Genomic DNA, 21165 nt, shown 5'->3' with positions numbered 1-21165 from the left:
TTTATTGAATGCGTAAATGTCTAATCCCAATTTTATGAGAGGGAGATGCCTTTTTATACTCGTTTAGCTCAAGGTAATGATTACACTTTTGTAAGTGACCTGATGCCATGAAGATCCCTCTTGAATTCCCATTTGTTGAGAACTCAAAGAATATCCTTAAATTAAATGGGGCCTGGACAGGTGTGCGAACCAAATTCATGCAGGCACAAAATCTTGAGTCGATTTGGGTCTGTGACAACTATATTCCTTTTGCCTATGGATATGTGTCATGTTCTAAATAGTGGAATGGTTTCTTGGATTCTGATTGGTGCTTGATGATGTCAACATAGGTTAGCCCTTCTTTTAGGCATAACAGAAGCTCCCTAGTTCTTGAGATTCAAAGTGTTGGATTTCGAGAACTTTATGATTATGCCACGACCTGATCTGGCTGGTCCTGGAGATGTGCACCCAATTTGAGAGCTGGGGCAACCACATTATTGGAGACGACCTGAGACTGGTTGCTGGGAATTGAAAGCTAGTCACTTCATGCGGTCTGAGAGACTTGTCCTGGTCCACGATCTAGAAAACTTGGATTTTTCCATGGCTAAGCTTTTGAATGATCTTAGTTGGTGTTCGTTTTTGATAATCTAAACAAATGCCTCTTTTAAACAACCTTATCAGATGTTTTTTATCGCATTGATAGCTGGTACAATAATAAAATATTTTTTATCTAACAAAAGTGATACTGTGTGCATTAAATGTTAGCCATGAACATTAAATGCTAGCCATGCAGAAACGACATTCTTTGGAACGCATTTAATGTAGTTGAGATGATTACGCCAGCGATTTTGATTCTCGATAGGAGTTTTCATTAGATGGTTTTTGGCAAAAGGTGGGGGTCACTCTTTTTATGGATTGATGACACGTGGTCAGAATCAACAGTAAGAGGTTTGTTCCCGCCCAAATTTTGCTTATATAAGGCAACCAAAGCGTCGTCTTTCCACCTTAAAACCCTAACTTTGCCCTAAATTTTGGAAACTTAAAAATTTTTCTCAGAAAACCCTGGTTTCTTACTTTCCAAAAACTCATCCTTCTCACCCTGTTGATGCAAACTCAACATTACTTTAGAATAGCTCTCTCTGGCAACTGTAAGGTAAAAGCCTTCTTCTCTTTTACTCATTTTTTATACTTTTTTCAGCATTTTTACAGTCATGGCAGTTCGTGGGTATCTGGTAGGGTAGATAAGAAGTGTTTTTTGGGTTGTACTCAAGGAAGTCACCGAAAAGCTTTGAAAACTTAGGGTAAAGAATCTTGGTGAATCTTTCTAGGATTTTCTAGGGTTAGTGGTAGCATACCAGCCATGGGTGGATCCTTTGAGTCTTCTTATGAGTTATACTTCTAGGTAGATTATTCAGGGTTTGAATCCCCCTTGTTGTTATCCCTTTGCAAACGGTAGAACCAATGGAGTACCCAAGTGGTTACCGAAGTGAGTGGACACCAAGAACTGAAATGGGGAAGTCTGGTGAAGAGGACACCTTCAAACCTTGTACCTCGGCCACAGGACTTAGAAACCTGAAGTATGTCAAGTCCATGATTATTAGAGAAGAGATTCAGAAGATCGCAGATCAGTATGTGATCACGGTGAACTTGTACAAAAAAGAAGTTTTAGGACCCAAGAGCCTCCCGAGGGAATGGTCGCGATCTCTGAAGCGATCTTCAAGAGTGAGGTCGTGGTTCCTTTCCACCTCTTCATTAGGTCAATACACAACCACTTTGAGATCGCGCCATTCCAAATGACGTCAAATGGGTACATTATGGCAATGGCAATGTACATTTTGTTCTGCGAGCACGATTTGGTAGAGCCTACAACGCTGGAGCTCGCATGCGCCTACATGCTGAAGAAGAGCAAGGATAATGACTCGTATTATCTCTCCAAGAGATCATCGATTGAAGGAGGATTATTTGTTTATCCCAGTAATGCAGGACCTTATGAAACCAAATACTTTTTCTTAGAGTATGTTGGGTTTTGTAATTTTCAGGATTTGTGTAGGTTTCCCTTTTCGTTTAGGTTCTTTCCTTTCCTTTTTTATTTGTCTAATCATTGATTAACAAGCTTTTCATTGCGTAGAAAACAAAGCGACTAAGTTACGGCTGTTAGAGGATCACAGTCGTATTCAAGCTTTTGGTGCTTCCTAGAGGAATTCAGTGACGTGAAGAGACTTGTAATGATTGAGAATCTTAGGAAGTATGGGTTCTTTACCACGGAGGCATATCTTGACTCTTCAGCTAGTAAGTTTTCCTCTTTGTCAAATGCTTACTTTTTTGTTTCTCTCTTTATGCTGTTCGGTGATCGTACTACTTTTTGGTGATGTAGCAATGCAACCAAGAAGAATAAAGAGAAGAACGGGGATTACATTCCTTAGACTGTTTAGGGAGTCTAAGGTTGAAGAGACTCCAAGCAATGTCCCTGTAATGGGGACACAAACTGGTGCTGAGAAGCTCCAAGAAGAGAAGCGATCTGCAGAAGCTTCTCAACCTGGGGTTGAGCCCCCAAGGAAGAAGTATATGGCTTCGAAGAAGAGGAAGAAGATAGAAACAGAAAAGTTTGAATCTTCTTCCAACGAGTTTGAGCAGTGACCAGCTAAGAATCCCAAGGGTGGATACGTGGTGGCTGCCAAAGCTGCCCCTCCATTGAAGCCCCAATCGAAGGACAAGTCAGCAACTACTCAATAAAAGGTCAGCGAGGCCACTTAGGAAAAAGCTGGGGAGACTTCTGAGGTGAGGGGTCACGATGACTCCATTCTAGACCTCATCGGGAAGCTCCCCGAGCATTTGCAGCCTTATCTCTTTAACATGCTTGAGTGCCAACTGGAGACGAACTTTGAAAGGTATCAAAAGGCCAAGCTTTTTGACCTACTGGTGATGACACTTCAGATGCAGAACTAGGTAAAAAACCTTTTTCTATGTGATCTTTATTGAGATCAGTCGAAAATCCTCTTTTTATGACTAACTCGTATTCATTCTCATTTGCAGGCTGCTTGTGCCTTGAACATCCTCCACAACAAAGCTAAGTTCACTTCCAAAGACAAAAGTTAGGAGTTGAATGAGAAGGTTGTTAAACTTAGACAAGCCTTCACAACGATCAATGTGACTGCAAGGGAGGTTCAAGTTCTGGCGGACAAGCACTTGGAGGAAAAAGAGGCCTTTTTGAAAACGGATGATTTTCAGAAGAAGGAGCTGTAGAAGAAGAAGGATCTGAATATGGAGCTTTAGCTGAAGGTGGTGAAACTCACTAGAGTATGAAGCTTGAGGGAAAAAAAGTTTCAAAAGGAGGAAAAAGAGCTTTAAGAGAGTAGAGATCATGAGACTGAAGCATCTTCAGCCAAACTGTGGGCTATCATGGAGAAAGCCACTAGAGAGAAGGGCCGAGAGCTCGAGATCACTCACAAGCAAATCTCCTATTTGAATGAGCAGTTGTAGCTTTCTAAGCTCGAGGTAGAGAAGAAGTTGGGAAGTGGTCGTTGCAGGTTATCAGTAAAATATGCAAAGATAACCCTTATATAGACCTCACTAGCCTTCCCAAAGACTACTGAGATGCGATTGAAGCACTCTACAATGAGGAGATAGAAGTCAGGGAAGAATTGCCACCGTTCATTCATTCCGAGGATGAAAGGGACGAGAAGGATGCTCGTGAGAAGGGTGATCACGAAGAGCAAGAGAATCCTGAGGTCAGAGCTACTGATCTGGAGGTCGGAGCAATCGAGGCCAAAGATCTTGAAGACAAGGAAAATTGATCGTCCTCTTCTCTACTCGCCTTGAAGAAGCTTTATTCTCTTCATTTTTTTGTAGTTCTTTATGTTTCTCCTTTGTACATATTTTTTGAACTAATATATACAAGTTTTTATCATTTGTGATCGCAGTTTTATATTTAAGCACCTCACTAAATGAACACAATTCTTCTAATCACATAATTCGTACAGTATTGCAAAGATCAAATAACAAGATTACAATGGTTAATGTGACAACATTAGTAATTCTTGAAGAATAATCTTCTCATTGATAAAATTTACAAGTACATGAGATCAAAAAGAATAAAAAGAAACTTGGACTTTACTGATAATAAGGTTGTATATGTTTAGCATTCCAAGCTCATGGTATCTTAAAACCATTAAGTCACTTTAGATGATACATTTCTGGTCGTATGACCTTACTGACCCGATAGGGACCTTCCCAGTTAGGTCCCAACACTCTTGTGCTAGGTTTCCAAGTACCAAGAATGATTTGTTTGAGGACTAGATCCCCGACTTAGAAGTATCTTCTTCTAACTTTAGAGTCAAAAAACCTTTTAGCTCATTGTTGATAGGAAGTTATTCGTAACTGAGCTTTGCTACGATGTTCTTCGACTAGATCCAGACTAGCACGTATGAGTGCTTCATTGTCTGTCTCGTTGTAAGATTTCCTCCAAAGAGAACTTGTCCCGACCTTAATTAGGATCATTGCCTCACAATCATATGCTATCGAGAATGGTGTTTCTGTAGTAGAGGTCCTCGGAGTGGTTCTATATGCCCATAGAACCTCTAGGAGATCATCGGCCTAATTGCCTTTAGTTGCACCAAGTTTGGCCTTCAAAGTGTGTTTAATGGTTTTGTTAATAGCTTCAACTTTTCCATTAGCTTGCGATTTTGCTATTGAGGTGAATTTTTTCTAGATCCCCAGATCTTCGCAAAATTGTTTGAATTCCTTATTGTCGAACTATTTTTCGTTATCTGAGATAGGGGTATGAAGAATCCTGTAGCATTACACTATATTCTTGAAGACGAAGTCTTTGAGCTTCTTTGTAATGATGGGGGCCAAGGTTTCTGCTTCGACCCATTTTTTGAAATAATCCACTAAGACCATTGCATATTTGATGCCACCTTTACCGTTTGGCATGGGATCGATGAGATCAATTCTCCACATAACAAATGACCAAGGGTTGGTCATCGTTGTTAATTAGTAGGAAGGGGCTCATGATATGTTCACGAATCTCTAGCATTTGTCACACTTCTTCACAAAATTGTAGGTATCTTCATGAAGTAAGGGCAAATATTATCCTTGTCGGATAATTTTATTGGTGAGAGATTGTGTAGCAGTGTGATTACCATAGATCCCTTCATGTATCTCTCTCATGATGTAGTTTGCTTCTTCATCTGTCACACATCGGAGCAGAGGGGTGCTAAATCCTCGTTTGTACAGTTGGTCTCCTATCAGAATGTAACAAGCAGCTCACATTTGTAAGTGTCTTGCCTTAGTTTTACTATTAGGAAGAACCTCTTCTTTGAGATACTGAATAATATGAGTCATCCAGGTTATTGACTCTGTAGTAGCCACTATTTGGTTGGGTGAGTTGATGTTGGGAGCTTCAATATACTTGACCAGAATGTTGTCCAAAACATCAAAATTCAACGATGAAGCTATCTTAGCCAAAGCATCCGCAATACTGTCTTTGGGGATTTGCTTGATCATGTCGTGTTTGAGGACTCGAGTGCGATCTTAGCTTTCTTCAAGTAACTGATCATATTCTCTTCTTTGGCTTGATACTCTCATATTATTTGATTGACGACAAGTTGGGAGTCTCTATTGATGTTGATTACTTCTGACCCCATCTTTTTTGCTAATCATAGACCAGTAAATAGTGCTTCATACTCAGCCTCATTGTTGGCGGCTTTAAATCCAAATTTAAGGGCTCCATATATGCGCGCACCCTCAGGACTTATGAGCAAGAGACCAACTCCGACTCTTTTTTTGTTGGAAGATCTATCAACAAAAAGACTCCATGTTAGTAAATTTTGGACAGTCTCTTGGATCGTGTCACTAGCTGGCTGATCGGGTTCTCGATCTAGTTGACAGGAGAACTTTGATATGAAATTAGTGATAGCTTGCCTTTTAATAGCTACTTTAGGCTTAAAGTGCAGATTGAATTTACTTAATTCCATTGTCCACTTAAGCAATTTACCTAAGGCTTTTGGTTTTTGAAGGACTTGCCTGAGCGGATAATTAGTTAAGACATGGATGGTGTGGGCATGAAAATAAGGTCACAACTTCTTGGAGGCGATTAAAAAAGAAAAGGCTAACCGCTCCATTTTTGGATACCTTGTTTTGGCTTCCAATAGCCATTTGCTGATGTAATACATAGGCCATTGAACTTTGTTTTCTTCCTGTATAAGGTTTTCACTGATCGCATGTTGAGAGACGGACATGTAGAAAAACATGATTTCTCTAGGAAGTGGCTTGGACAGAAGATGTGGCTTTTCGAGGTGTTCTTTTATACTTTGGAAAGTTCGCTCACATTTTGGAGTCCATTCAAATTTCTTATTAGCTCTAAGCACATTGAAGAATGGCAAACAACAATTTGTAGCTCTTGATATGAAACAACTGAGAGTCACTATCCTTCCATTCAAGCTTTGAACTTGCTTGGGCTTGATAATCCTAGGATTATACTGCTTTACCGAGGCTTTTTGGCTAAATTTTTGATACTTCTTAATTCGTTTGTGCCTGAATTACAACTTAATTGCATACATTTTATGTTTCAGGCTAAAACGTGTAGTTAGAGCAAATAATGAGCGGAATTGAGTTTCTGGACCCAGAAGCAAGCGAATCTCAGGATTTGGGGGAGTTATGAAGCAGATTTGAAGCACTATGAAGCTTGTTCCTATTGGAGAGCACCAAAGATTGAAGATTCAAGCAAGGAAGCAAGCAGAAGGCAATTCCATAATTTCAGAATTGTGCAGAAAAGTTTGCCGATAAACTCTCGGGACAGATTAGCAATTTTAAACCAACTTGTTGTCGCAGCGAAGAATACTCTTCGCCGCGACGAAGTTTGCAAGATTTAGTTTTTCAAAACTGTGCGTTTTAATTTAGGCGAAGGTTTTAGGTTTGTTTTGGACCGACTATATAAAGAAGACTTTGTCTTTTTATTAGGGGTTCGACATTTTTTGGGAGAAAGGAGGGAAGATTGGAGATTGAACTCTTTGGATTCATCAAATAGGGAAGATTTTGTTCTCTTTTCTTAATTCCAACATGTTGAATGCATTGTTTACTGTTTTTATTTCTATTTGTGTTAATTTTAGTAGGAACTAACTCGTTTTGGGTTAGGGTTTTGATGTAATTGGGATTTTTATGTTTAATCAATAAATTAATGTTGTTTTTACATTCTATTGCATGGATTGTGTGATTACTCTTGTTTTTGTTGAAATTATTTGTTGAACATGATGAGACTAAGAAGTGAGTCATGTATTAGCTTCTTAGGGTAATTGTCATTGTTGTATTGAATGCTAGAGATAGGTTTGAGAATCAATGAAATCAATTTATGATTCCTTTTAGCTTAACGAACTTGGAATCATTAACCTTCAATTTGTTGGGTGCAGAAGCTTAAAAGGGAATAGTAGGAAAACATAGCTTGAGAAGGTATGTTTTACACATTAAGGAATCTGATTTATAATCCGTGCATGTGAGTGTAGAAGTGCATAATTCGTAGATTAATTCATAAAATCCTAGTGAAGTCAAAACCCTAACCGTTTGTTTTAATTGATATTTCTCTTGAATTAACCTCGCTGTCTTTAATTAGTTTTTAAGTACATAGTAAATTTTGTTTTCACTTTAGCTTAAATTTCTCTTGCAAATCCAAACATCTTTCAGGTTCTCCAACTTGATAAACAACTAGGAAAATCAGTATTTAACAAACAATCCTCGTGGGAACAATACTCTACTTATTACTTTATTACTTTTTGCGACTAGTGCACTTGCTACACATTGTATGTTGTAATTTCAACGCTTCAAGTTTTTGGCGCTGTTAACGGGGATCAATTTTTGTGTTAACATTGAACTTTTCTTGTGTTAGCTAGATTGGAGTTTAATTTTAGTTTTAATTGTTGTCTAGTTTAATTTTGTTGTTCGTTTCTATTAGCTTGTGATCTCACGCTTTCTTTCTTTCTGTGTAGTTTATACAAAAAGCTAGACGTCATCCAATGGTTCCTATTGATCCAGAGATTGAAAGAATCGTAAGAAGACTTAACAAAGAAAGAAGAGAACGAGAGGCCATAGTCATTGAGATGGAAGAAAACAGAACATTGAGGGAATTTTCAATACCCACGGTTGATGGCAGTGGTCCAAGTATAACTAGGCCACCAATGCAAGCCAACAACTTTAAAATAAAGCCGGCAATCATCCAGATGATCCAATAGTCGGTACAATTTAAGGGAGATCTGAAGGAAGATCCAAATTCACACATTGCAAACTTCTTGGAGATCTGCGATACCTTCAAATTAAACGGAGTGGCAGATGACGCTATCAGACTAAGATTCTTTCCTTTTTCATTAAGGGATAAAGCAAAGGGATGGTTAATGGCACTACCACCAGGAACAATCACAACCTAGAATGAATTGGCATAGAAGTTCCTTATTAAATACTTCTCTCTAGCGAAATCTGCAAAGATGAGAAATGATATCACGTCGTTTCTACAGGAAGAGACTGGATCACTTTATGAAGCTTGGGAAAGATATAAGGAACTGCTAAGAAAGTGTCCACACCATGGTTTGCCAGTTTGGATGCAAGTCCAAACGTTCTATAATGGGTTGACGGTTAATGTGCAAACGATGGTGGATGCAGCATCTAGAGGAGCATTGCAAAACAAGACACCTGAAGAAGTTATGAGTTGCTTGAAGTCCTAGCAAGTAACAACTATCAGAGACCCAATGAGAGAATGCAGTCGAAGAAGTCCATAGGTATTCATGAAGTTGATGGTTACACGGCCATCTCAGCCCAACTTACAGCACTTCAGAAGCAATTAGGAGGTATGCAAGTGAATTCTATTCAAACACCTCAATTGACATGTGATTTTTGTGCAGGTAACCATACGAGCAATGAATGTCAAGTAGGGAACACCTTTGCTTCAGCCTCATCATCGTCGGAACAAGTCAACTATTTGGCAGGGAATCAAAGACAACAGAACAATCCTTTCTCCAACACGTATAATCCTGGTTAGAGAAATCATCCAAACTTGTCTTGGGGCAATCAAAATCAGTAGAATAACTAGTGGAATCAAAGAACAATGCCAAACAATCAAGTGGGGGTGAATAATCAACCAGGTGATCAAAGATTGTCAAAATTGGAGGACATGTTCAGGAAATTCATGCAAGAGACCACAAGTTTCATGAGTGAGACGAGGGCAAATTTCAGAAACCAAGGGACATCCATTCAAAACTTGGAGGTATAGGTGGGACAGTTAGCAGAAAAACTGAATGATCGACCACAAGGTTCCCTACCAAGCAACATAGTGACAAATCCACGTGAACAAGTGAATGCAATAACTCTACGGTGTGGAATAGTCTTGGAAGAGGTGGAATAAATAGGGAAAGAAGAGAGCCCACTAAAGACAAGGAAGATTCTGATGAGGAAGTCGACGAAGAGATCATTGTTGAAGAGAAACCAACAAGTCCCAGGGAAGATGAACCAAAGAGGGAAGAGAGGCAAAGGCAAAAGAAAGAAAAATTGCCATTTCCCAAGATACCACCAGAGTTGGCACATCACACCCCTTCTGTGCCTTTTCCTTAAAGACTCAGAAAGAAAAATCAGGATAAGTAGTTTACAAAATTCATTGAGATATTTAAAAAACTACATATTAACATTCCTTTTGTAGATACCTTGCAGTAGGTGGTGAGCTAGGCAAAGTTCCTCAAGGATATTCTGTCAAACAAAAGAAAGTTAGAAAAGGAGGAAACAATGATGCTTACTGAGGAGTGCAGTGCCATTCTATAGAAGAAGCTACCACCGAAACTCAAGGATCCAGGGAGTTTCAATATCCCTTGTGTTATAGGAGATATTACATTTGATAGAGTTTTGTGTGATCTAGGTACAAGCATAAATCTAATGTCTTTTTCTATTTTCAGGAGACTAGGGATTGGTGAAGTGAAACCAACGACCATATCTTTACAGCTTGCAGATAGATCCATCAAGCATCCGAGGGGCATAGTTGAAGATGTATTGGTTAAGGTGGACAAAGTCATCTTTCCGGCAGATTTCGTCGTGTTGGATATGGAAGAGGACAAGAAAATGCCTCTCATTGTGGGGCGACCATTTCTTGCCACTAGAAGAGCCCTAATTGATATGCAAGAAGGAAAATTCCTTTTAAGGGTCCAAGATGAAAAGGTGACATTCAATGTTTTTGAGGCCATGAAATTTCCATTAGAGTCAAATTCTTGCTTTAGTGTAGACTTGGTGGATAGACTAGTAGCAGATGCTATTGAAGAGAACACCCCTCAACTACCTTTAGAATCTTGCATTGCCTAATAAAAAATAATAAAGGTAGATGAGCCGGCAAAGAATGAGTGTACTAGACTTTTGGAAGCACTTCAGCCAATAAATGCAAGCCAAGCTCCAGAATTTGAAGAGTTTGACATTGAAAAAGAGAAGGAGAAGGAAAGAATGGAAGAACCTCCAAAACTTGAACTGAAGCCTTTACCTTCTCACTACAAATATGTGTATCTTGGTGAGTCAGAAACCTTTCCAGTGATCATCAATGCAAGGCTGAGTAAATTGGAGGAAAATCGGTTGATTCGGGTGTTAAGGGAGCATAAATCAGCAATTGGATGGACCATATTGGACATTAGAGGCATCTCTCCATCTTTTTGTATGCACAAGATACTTATGGAAGATGATGTCAAGCCTAGGGTGCAGCCACAACGGAGATTGAATCTTTCTATGAAGGAAGTGGTGAAACTTTTAGATGCAGACATAATCTACCCTATTTCAGTTAGTCCATGGGTGAGCCCGGTGCAAGTGGTTCCAAAGAAAGGGGGTATCATGGTAATAAAGAATGACAGCAATGAATTGATACCAACTAGGACAATCACGGGTTGGAGGGTGTGCATTGATTATAGGAAACTAAATGAAGCGACAAGGAAGGATCATTTTGCACTTCCTTTCATCGATCAAATGTTGGAAAGATTGGCAGGGCTTGCTTATTATTGTTTCTTGGATGGTTTTTCAGGTTATAATCAGATTGCCATTGCTCTTGAAGATCAAGAGAATATGACATTCACTTGTCCTTATGACACCTTTGCGTACAGAAGGATGCCTTTTGAGTTGTGCAATGCACTAGCCACATTTCAGTGATGCATGATGTCAATTTTTGGTGACATGGTGGAGCGGTTCATAGAAGTCTTCATGGATGACTTCTCTGTTTTCGGTTCTTCTTTTAATAATTGTTTGTCTAATCTCTCATTTGTTTTGCAGTGATGTCAAGATACAAATTTGGTGCTCAACTAGGAGAAATGTCACTTCATGGTTCAAGACGAAATTATACTCTATCATCGAATCTCAAAGGACGGCATCGAAGTGGATCGAGCCAAAACAGAAGTGATTGAGAAGCTGCCACCACCTAAAAACATTAAGGCAGTCCGGAGTTTCTTGGGACATGCGGGGTTCTATAGATGGTTTATCAAGGACTTCTCTAAAATCTCTAAACCCCTCTACAATTTACTGATTAAGGATGTTTCTTTTGATTTTAATGATGAATGCATGCATGCTTTTCAAACTCTTAAGAATTTATTAGTATCTATTATTGCATTTCCCGATTGGGGATTACCTTTTGAATTGATGTGTGATGCTAGTGATTTTGTAGTAGGAGTAGTTTTAGGACAAAGGAAGAACAAAGTTTTGCATGTAATTCAGTGTGCTAGCAAGACACTAACTGATGCACAGTTGAATTACACCACCACTGAAAAAGAGCTGTTAGTCGTTATTTTTGCATTTAACAAATTTTGTTCTTATTTGCTAGGTGCTAAGGTGATAGTCTACACAGATCATTCAGCACTCAAGCATCTGTTGGCAAAGCAAGAAGCAAAACCAAGGCTAATAAGATGGATCCTACTACTGCAAGACTTTGAATTGGAGATCCGAGACAAAAAGGGGTTAGAAAATGTAGTGGCAGATTATCTATCAAGAATTGAATGACCAAACCAGGGAAGTAAAGAGGAAACTCAAATCAAGGAGACCTTCCCAGATGAGAAATTGATGAAAATTGAAGAAGCACCTTGGTATGCAGATATTGCAAATTATCTATCATCGAGAGCGCTCCCAAATGGCATGACCTTCCAACAGAAGAGAAGTTTTTCTTTGACTTAAAGTTTTATTTCTAGGAAGAACCATTTCTGTATAAACACTGTGCAGATCAGATGATACGTATGTGTGTCCCAAGAGAGGGGATAGAGAGTATTTTACGACATTGCCATGAGAAAAAAATGGGTGGTCATTTTGGAGGAACTAGGACAGCGGCCAAGGTTCTTCAATCTGGATTTTATTGACCAACCCTATTCAAGGATGCTTTCCGGGTAGTTCAGGAATGTGATCAATGTCAACGGAGTGGAAATATTTCAAAGAGAGATGAGATGTCGTTGAATAACATCCTAGTTGTTGAATTGTTTGATGTGTGGGGAATTTACTTCATGGGTTTTTTCCCAAATTCTTATGGAAGTATGTACATCTTGGTGGCTGTGGACTATGTGTCGAAATGGGTGGAATAGTTGCATTACTATCCAATGATGCCAGGGTGGTGGTTAACTTTTTGAAGAAGAATATCTTCTCAAGATTTGGAGTACCACGGGCAATTATCAGTGATGGGGGATCTCATTTTTGCAATAGGCAATTTGATGCTCTCTTGGGAAAATATGGAGTGAAACATAGAGTTGCCACACCATACCATCCTTAGACCAGCAAGCAAGTGGAACTGTCGAACAGAGAGCTGAAAAGAATTTTAGCGAAGATAGTTAACGCGTCCAGAAAGGATTGATCACGGAAGTTAGATGATGCATTATGGGCATACCACACTGCATTCAAGACTCCAATTGGTATGTCTCCGTTCAGGTTAGTATATGGGAAGGCATGTCACTTGCCGGTGGAACTTGAGCACAAGGCATATTAGGGAGTTAAACAGCTAAACATGAATTTACAAGCTGTTAGGGAGGAAAGGATGCTGAAATTGAATGAACTTGACGAGTTTCGTCATGAAGCATATAAGAATGCCTGGATTTACAAAGAAAAGACCAAGATGTGGCATGATAAGCATATCACGAAGAAAAACTTTGAAGTAGGTCAGAAAGTTTTGTTATACAATTCTAGACTTAGGCTTTTTCCTGGAAAACTTAAGTCTAGATGGTCCGAACCCTTCATAGTTACCAAAGTCTACCCATACGGGGCTGCGGAGATTTCACATGAAGAAAATGGGATATTTAAGGTCAATGGACAACGGTTGAAGCCATACATTGATAGGGCAATGAGTTGCAAGTCACTACCCGTCAAACTCAACATCCCGGAATGAGAACTTGAGAAAGTCGAGCTTTCGACCATAAAAAAGCGCTTCTTGGGAGGCAACCCAAGTGTTCTCATTTTTTTGTTTGTTGTTGTGAATTTGTTTGTATGTTTTATGACTTAGGAAATAGTTTAAATTCTTTTGTTTTTTTGTATTTCAGGTGAATGATCAAGAAGTGTAAAAAGTTGAAATTCTCCAGATTTCGCCGTGGCGAAGTTTATTCTTCGCCGCAGCGTTGTACACACTGCCAAAAAATTGGATTAAAGGAATTCCAATTTTCGTTGCGGCATTGTTTTCACTGGAAATTTTCTTCGCCGTGGCATCGACTGGGTTGCATAATTGGATTAAGAACTTCGCCGCGACGAAGTTTATTCTTCGCTGCGGCGAAGTCTATTTTCTATAAAAAGTCGCGATGACTTTTCATTTTCGCAAAAAACCTCCAAGAACCTTCAAAGAGCCAAACACTTTCACCTTCAATCCAAAGAGTTCCAGTGAATGTTCTTCCCTCTACTCCACTCCTTAACCCTCATAAACACTAAATCACCTCACTTTATCAGGGATTTTTGCAAAATTTTGAAGAAAAGTTTGGAAACCCTAAGTTTTCCAAAAATTGGGGATCTTGCAATCTGGGGAGAAATCGGTAAGATTGGTGGTGCATTCGTCGTAGGAGTGGTAAGATTTCAAGTTCTCTGGCCTTAAATTTGATCAATTGCGCTTGTTAATGCTTTGAGTGTGAGAATTTGATTGAATCTGTTGAGTTGTGGATGTTGATGCAATTTATGGATTGATTTTGACTTGAGAAGTGTTGAGTTTGATTTGTTTGTTGTTGAGGAAGTTGGGTTTTCGATTTTGAAGTGGTTTGATTAAGTTTGGAAGAGTGGTGATTTAGGGGTGTAGGTGTAATTTTTGAAACCTTGGTGTGAATTCAGCAGTGATTGTGGTTTGTAGAAAGGGTACTTTAGCGTTGAATTGTCAAGTTGAATTTTTAGTTTGGGGGTAGATTTGAGTGATCACTATTGAAAACCAAAATGCCGCTCAAAACGGCTCCTAAGGGTAAAGGAAAATAGGCCGACAATAGGTTTGTAAATAAGAAGGCTAGGAAGCGTTATGAAGGCGCAATTAAAACAAAAGACAAAGGGTTTATTGCCGAGAGAGGATTGACCACAATCCATAGAGAAGATTTGAATCGAAGGAGAAATTGGGATATCTTCATGAGTGAACCGGAACACTTAGCCATAGAGCCAATAGTGAGAGAATTTTATGCCAACTTCCATGAGTGTGATCCCAGGCATGTTTATGTGAGAGGTATCAATGTGCCAATCGATGCAAAGATTATCAATGATTTCTACAAACTTTATCCAATTGACCGTGATGAGTACCAGGAATCTAAGAAGAAGAAGATCAAGGAGGAGGAGATTCTTAAGGTCATAGAAAAGTCGGGTACCTCTTGGATATTTCAAAGAAGGGGACAAGAAGCATTAAAGGAAAGAATTTGATTCCTATGGCTAGATTGTGGCAGTATTTTGTTTGTGCGCGAATGGTCCCAGAGACACATTATAGTATAATGGTTTTTAAGCAAGCAATGTTACTTTATTCCATTGCCACTGGAAAGAAAATGGATGTGGGGAATATAATCATGGAGAGTATACGACATGCAGCCAAACCAGGGCAAGGGAGCTTCGCCTTCCCACATCTCATCACTAAGTTATGCACCGAGCAAGAGTCAAGAAGGCAGATGATGAACCACTTATCCATCCTGCCCCAGCCCTTGATTCCAACTATTATTTCAAGCTACTCGAGCATTCTCCCAAAGAAGGACCCAGCTCCGGATTGAAATGACAAAGAACCATAACAGCTACCATAACATCAGTTCAACATCCTTGATAAGGGAGCTGCTGTAGCAAATTTTAGACAAGGTGAACCGGATATAACAACGTCAAGATTGGATGGCAAGGCAGACCCGAATACTGTACGAGATGCAATACAACTGTTGCATTAATCTGGGCATTGATGTTTCAAACTTCCAATGGCAAGACTGGCAAGAAGAGGAAGAAGATGATTCCATGGAAGAAGATGATGACGCTGAAGGAGAAAAGGAAGATGAAGAATAAAGCCTGAANTCCTTTGAAATCCTTGGAAGATTGAAAGAAATTTGAGAGAAACTAGAGAATGGAAGAGGCGGTGGAACTGGATGAAATGAAAGGTTCTCTACACTTAACCCATTTTTAGCTCAACTTATACATAAGGATTCCTATAGTGCCCTTACTCTTTCTTGAAAATTCCATCCATATCCTTTGATTCCTTACAATCACACCCCCATACTAACATATTCTCTATGAAATTTCCTTACAATTTACTCCCCACTTTTCCTGCTAATTAGGGGTAGGATGGTCAAATAGCCCCTAGGGAAGAAAATATCTAAAACTTAATAAACATTTTGGTCGGCACGTCACCGCGGCGAAGAAGCTTCTGTTGCCGCGGCGAAACTGTCCAACAGCTACCCCGTGGGCTTCAACACCTCTTCGCCGCGGTGAAGATTCTTCTTCGCCCCGGCGAAGCCTGGAACACTAAACTTCTTCTATTTTCAACCAATTCAAGGCAATTATTCAACATACCACTCAATCAAAGGCCAACCAAACAATAATACTAATAAACCGACTCAAATAAGAGCAAAAGAAGAAACATTAGCTACGTACCTCAAGTGGGGCGTTACAGCCAGGTACCTCTTGGGAAATTTCAAAGAAAGGGAGAAGAAGCATTAAAGGAACGAATTTGATTCCTATGGCTAGATTGTGGCAATATTTTGTCTGTGCGCGGATGGTCCCAGAGAGACATTATAGTACAATGGTGTTTGAGCGAGCAGTGTTACTTTATTCCATTGCCACTGGAAAGAAAATGGATTGGGGAATATAATAATGGAGAGTATACGGCATGCAGCCAAACCAGGGTGAGGGAGCTTTGCCTTCCCACATCTCATCACTAAGCTTTGCACTCGAGTAGGAGTCAAGAAGGCAGACGATGAATCACTTCTTCATCCTACCCCACCCCTCGATACCAACTATTATTACAAGCTCCAACATCGTCCTCCCAGTGAAGGACCTAGCTCCGGATCGAAAAGACAAAGAACCACAATAGCTGCCACAACATCCAGTTCAACATCCTTGACAAGGGAGCTACTATAGCAAATTTTGGGCAAGGTGAACAGGATGGAACGACATCAAGATTGGATGGTGAGGTAGGCTTGAATGCTGTACGAGATGCAATACAACTGCTGCACCAATCTGGGCGTTAATGTTTCAAACTTCCAATGGCAAGAGTGGGAAGAAGAGGAAGAAGATGATTCCATGGAAGAAGATGATGACGCCGAAGGAGAAGAGGAAGATAATGAATGAAGCCTGAAACACTTGTTTTTGGATTTTCTGTTTTCATTTGTCTTGTTTTTGTTTTGTACATTGGAACTAATTTTCTTTTCTTTTTAGATTGTTAATTGTTGTTTGAATTATCTAGTTTAGTTTGTAAGGGTGAGATTAGGTTGTAATTTTTTCATATTATTCTGTGGAAATTTCTAACACAGTGGGCACCATAGAATTGCATTTGTTTTACAGATGATGATGATGAGGAAGCCAGGGAAGGGGTATGCATGATGTTAAACGAAAATCAGCCTTCACGGATTAATCAGGGAACTATCTCATACCCTTTGAATTATGTTTTTCTATTCCTAGGATGTACATGATGTGACATTGGGGACAATGTCATTTTTAGTTTGGGGGTGGGAAAATTTGAAATTTTGTTTTGTGTTTAGTTGTTTTTATGTTTTGTATTGTTGTTGCCAATGATGAATTGCACAAGTCTATGATGAGAATAGGATTGTTGAGATTTTATTTATGGAAAATGTTAAACATTGCTTCAAGTTTAGGTTGGTTGATTAATTTTTCCTTTCTAGAGGTTTGTTGAGTGGTTCAACCACCATTTTCATTTTTTCGGCATGCCTAGAAACATTTTATGTGGTTAGGTGAAGTCTTGATAATGTGGGTGGACTCTAGAACCTAGTTGAGAAGTGCTTGAGGCGAAATTCTAGGAATAGACATTATTGAGGAAATGATTTAGACAGTTTTCGGAATGTTTTAGCCTTTCCAGCCGACCATGAAAATTTTTCCCTAGTCACCCATTTTAACCTTATGAAATCATCACTGTCCTATTTTTCTTGTATAAACAAAAATTCCCAAACATTTCACCCTAAACATGTTTCACAACCTTTAAGAGAATTCTGAACCTAAGGCAGACACAAAAGAGTTTGGAGAGTTGTGTGAGATTTTGACGAACCAGAATAATAAGTTTGGGGGTCGCAAGATCGACAAGAAGAAGGGGTAATTGACCTCAATAAATTGATGTTGCTTTGGAAAAAAAAAAAACGAAATAAAGATAAAAAGAAATAGAAATTTGAGAGTTTCATTTCAGAATCAAAGAAATAAGAACTGCACATGTTTGAGGTTTATAAAATGGTTGACACCTTGATCGGTGGTTGAGAAAGAAAGCGGAGATTGATGTTGTTCTTAGTGTTTGCTTAAAGGAAACTGAGTTCTCTTACTTTGTTTATCTTGTCCTTTCCTTTGGAGCCCACAACCAAGCCTAACGTTACAAGCCTATAAAGACCTTTTGATCCTTAGTGATGTCTAGTCCTCATTACTGGAGAGTAGTTCGATACTTAGGCTTATGGAGTCGACCACCATTTGATAAACTTTACATTTTTGCATAAAATAATCTGGGAAGTCGGAAGGTGGACTGAAGTGGGGATTACCTACTCAAGAGGCCGATAGAGAAAAATAGTCAATCAACTTATAACTTCTTAGAGTGTTAAGCATTTTCTAGTAATAATGTTTCAATAATTTTTTAGACTTGTATAAATTCTAGGCAATTCTTTGTGTTTGATTTTGATTCTAATTTCTCTCATTTCATGTTTATTTTGTTATCTTTTTCTGTTTGTTAGTTGTTTTCTTTTAATCATATTTTATACCTGATGCTCAGGGACGAGCATGTCTTAAGTTTGGGGGTATTTGATAATCCTAGGATTATACTGTTTATCGAGGCTTTTTGGCCGAATTTTGGATACTTCTTATTTCGTTTGTGCCTGAATTACAATCTAATTGCATATATTTTATGTTTCAGGTCAAAACGTGCAATTGGAGCAAATAATGAGCGGAATTGAGTTTTTGGACCTAGAATCAATCGAATCTCAGGATTCGGGGAAGTTCTGAAGCGGATTTGAAGCACTATGAAGCTTGTTCCTATTGGAAAGCACCAAAGATTGAAGATTCAAGCAAGGAAGCAAGCGGAGGGCAGTTCTGTAATTTCAGAATTATTCAGAAAATTTTGACAGATTAAGAATTTTAAACCAACTCATTGCGACAGCGAAGTTTATTCTTCGCCGCGGCGAAGTCTGCAAGTTTCAGTTTTTCAAAACTGTGCGTTTTAATTTAGGCAAAAGTTTTAGGTTTGTTTTGGACTGACTATATAAAGAAGACTTAGTCATTTTATTAGGGAGTTCGACATTCGGGAGAGAAGAAGAGAAGATTGGAGATTGAACTTTTTGGATTCATCAAATATGGAAGATTTTGTTCTCTTTTCTTTATTCCAACATGTTGAATGCATTGTTTACTGTTTTTATTTCGATTTGTGTTAATTTTAGCATGAACTAACTCACTTTTGGGTTAGGGTTTTGATGTAATTGAGATTTTTATGTTTAATCAATAAATTGATGTTGCTTTTACATTCTATTGCATGGATTGTGTGATTGCTCTTGTTTTTATTGAAATTACTTGTTGAACATGATGTGATTGAGAAGTGAATCATGTATTAGCTTCTTAGGGTAATTGCCATTGTTGTATTGAACGCTAGAGATAGGTTTGGGAATCAATGAAATCAATTTAGGATTCCATTTAGCTTAACGAACTTGGAACTATTAACCTTCAATTTGTTGGGTGCGGAAGCTTAATAGGGAAAAGTAGGAAAACATAGCCTGAGAAGGTATGTTTTACACATTAGGGAGTCTGATTTATAATCCGTGCATGTGAGTGTAGAAGTAGCATAATTCGTAGATTAATTCATAAAATCCTAGTGAAGTCAAAACCCTAACCGTTTGTTTTAATTGATATTTCTCTTGAATTAACCTTGCTGTTATTAATTAGTTTTTAAAGTATGTAGTAAATTTAGTTTTCACTTTAGCTTAAATTTCTCCCGCAAATCCAACATCTTTCACTTTCTCCAACTTGATAAGCAACTAGGAAAATCAGTGCTTAACAAGCAATCCTCGTGGAAACGATACTCTACTTATCACTTTATTACTTTTTGCAACTAGTGCACTTGCTATACACATTGCATGTTATAATTTCAACGCATCAGGCTACGGGCATTTTTAGAATGGCCACCGTATGTGATCATAGGGTTCTCACCATCAAGATTTGAAACACTTGATACCCTTGCCACGATTCTACCATCCTAGGGACATATATTAATACATACAACTATGATTTACATGATATAGTAGAAAATGTCTTTTATTGATTAATAAACATTATAACAAAGAGTCAATTCTACAATAATTGATTGGCTCTAGGGCACCTACTATTGGTAACTGACTGGATTCGCGCAGCGGAAAAATGTAATATTTAAAACGAATCGATCAATTACACGAATCAAGATCCGAGTAAAGATTATAACGTTTTCATGCATAAACTGAAACGTAAAATAAAACTATATAAAAACAAATCCATACAAGGATTTAGTTCATACCGACGTTTGGAGGCTTCTCCGAATATTTCTGACTTCGGACACAAACACTGTTCACCGTAACTATTCACCGATTACTCTTCATCGGATACTATTGACTGGATACTATTGACTGGATACTGTTGACCGACTATTCACTGGATACTGTTCACAAACACTGTTCACGTGATTCTTTGCTGATCGATCCAATTTAGGATCGCACTCACGGAAATCCACACGAAGATAATCTGTAAAACCCTTGATTATTTTGCTAGAACAATCAAGGGCTTCAAGAATCAAGAAAGAAGAACAAGAAAAATCTTCTTTTTCACACAAGAGTGTAACATGAGAGAGAGAGAGAGAGAGAGAGACAGGGTGGCTAGGGTTTTTGATTATTGAATAATCCTCTTTTGTTTTAATTTTAAGTTATACTTATTGCAACAATTAAAACCCTATTCCACTTAGGAATACACATGGGTTCCAACTAGGGCTGGTTAACGAAACGAGCTGCTTGCGGCTTGGCTTGGCTCGAGTCCGGCTTGTTAATGGCTTGGTTCGTCTGATAATGAGTCGGCTCGACTCGACTCAGCTCATGAGACAAAATGAGCCGAGTTCGAGCCATACAAGGCTCGGCTCGTCAGGCTCGCGAGCTGCGCCTGGCTAGAAAAAGCGGGTGGTTTTTTGAGAATTTCTGAACCATTGGGATTTAATTGAAAATAATGCAAACAAGTTTTAAAAAATAACAAAATGGCCCCCGTTATTAAACTCCTCAAATCGCAAAAAATCTGTCAGCAGTGGAACCCTTGCCATAAAATTTGAATCAAACTCCTCCCAAAGTGTTGATTTTCCGCCAGATCTTGTTCATTTTCGTCAGATTCGTGGGATATTGTTCATCTTCGTCGGACCTTTGGCAGTCGTTGGATCTTCGTCACCGTTGTCATCTTCGTCGGATTTTCGTCAGATCTGAAGTTTCTTTGTTGGTTCGTCATCATCTCGTCAGATCTAAAGTTTCTTCGTCAGTTCGTCATCATCATCGTCAGATCTGAAGTTTCTTCATCGGTTTGTCATCATCTTCG

General features: G+C 38.8%; 1 non-coding gene across 1 annotated transcript; it reads right to left on the bottom strand.

Moving 5' to 3' along the window:
• Positions 1 to 8447: 8447 nt before the first annotated feature.
• Positions 8448 to 8554, bottom strand: LOC116110037. The gene has a single exon (XR_004124828.1). It is a non-coding gene; the product is annotated as a small nucleolar RNA R71 (small nucleolar RNA).
• Between the last annotated feature and the right edge of the window lie 12611 nt (positions 8555 to 21165).

Source organism: Pistacia vera, unplaced genomic scaffold (assembly GCF_008641045.1).
Source record: "Pistacia vera cultivar Batoury unplaced genomic scaffold, PisVer_v2 Contig592, whole genome shotgun sequence".
NCBI lineage: Eukaryota > Viridiplantae > Streptophyta > Magnoliopsida > Sapindales > Anacardiaceae > Pistacia > Pistacia vera.
The sequence above is the reverse complement of the archived record's forward strand: the minus strand, read 5'-3'. Positions and strand labels throughout refer to the sequence as shown.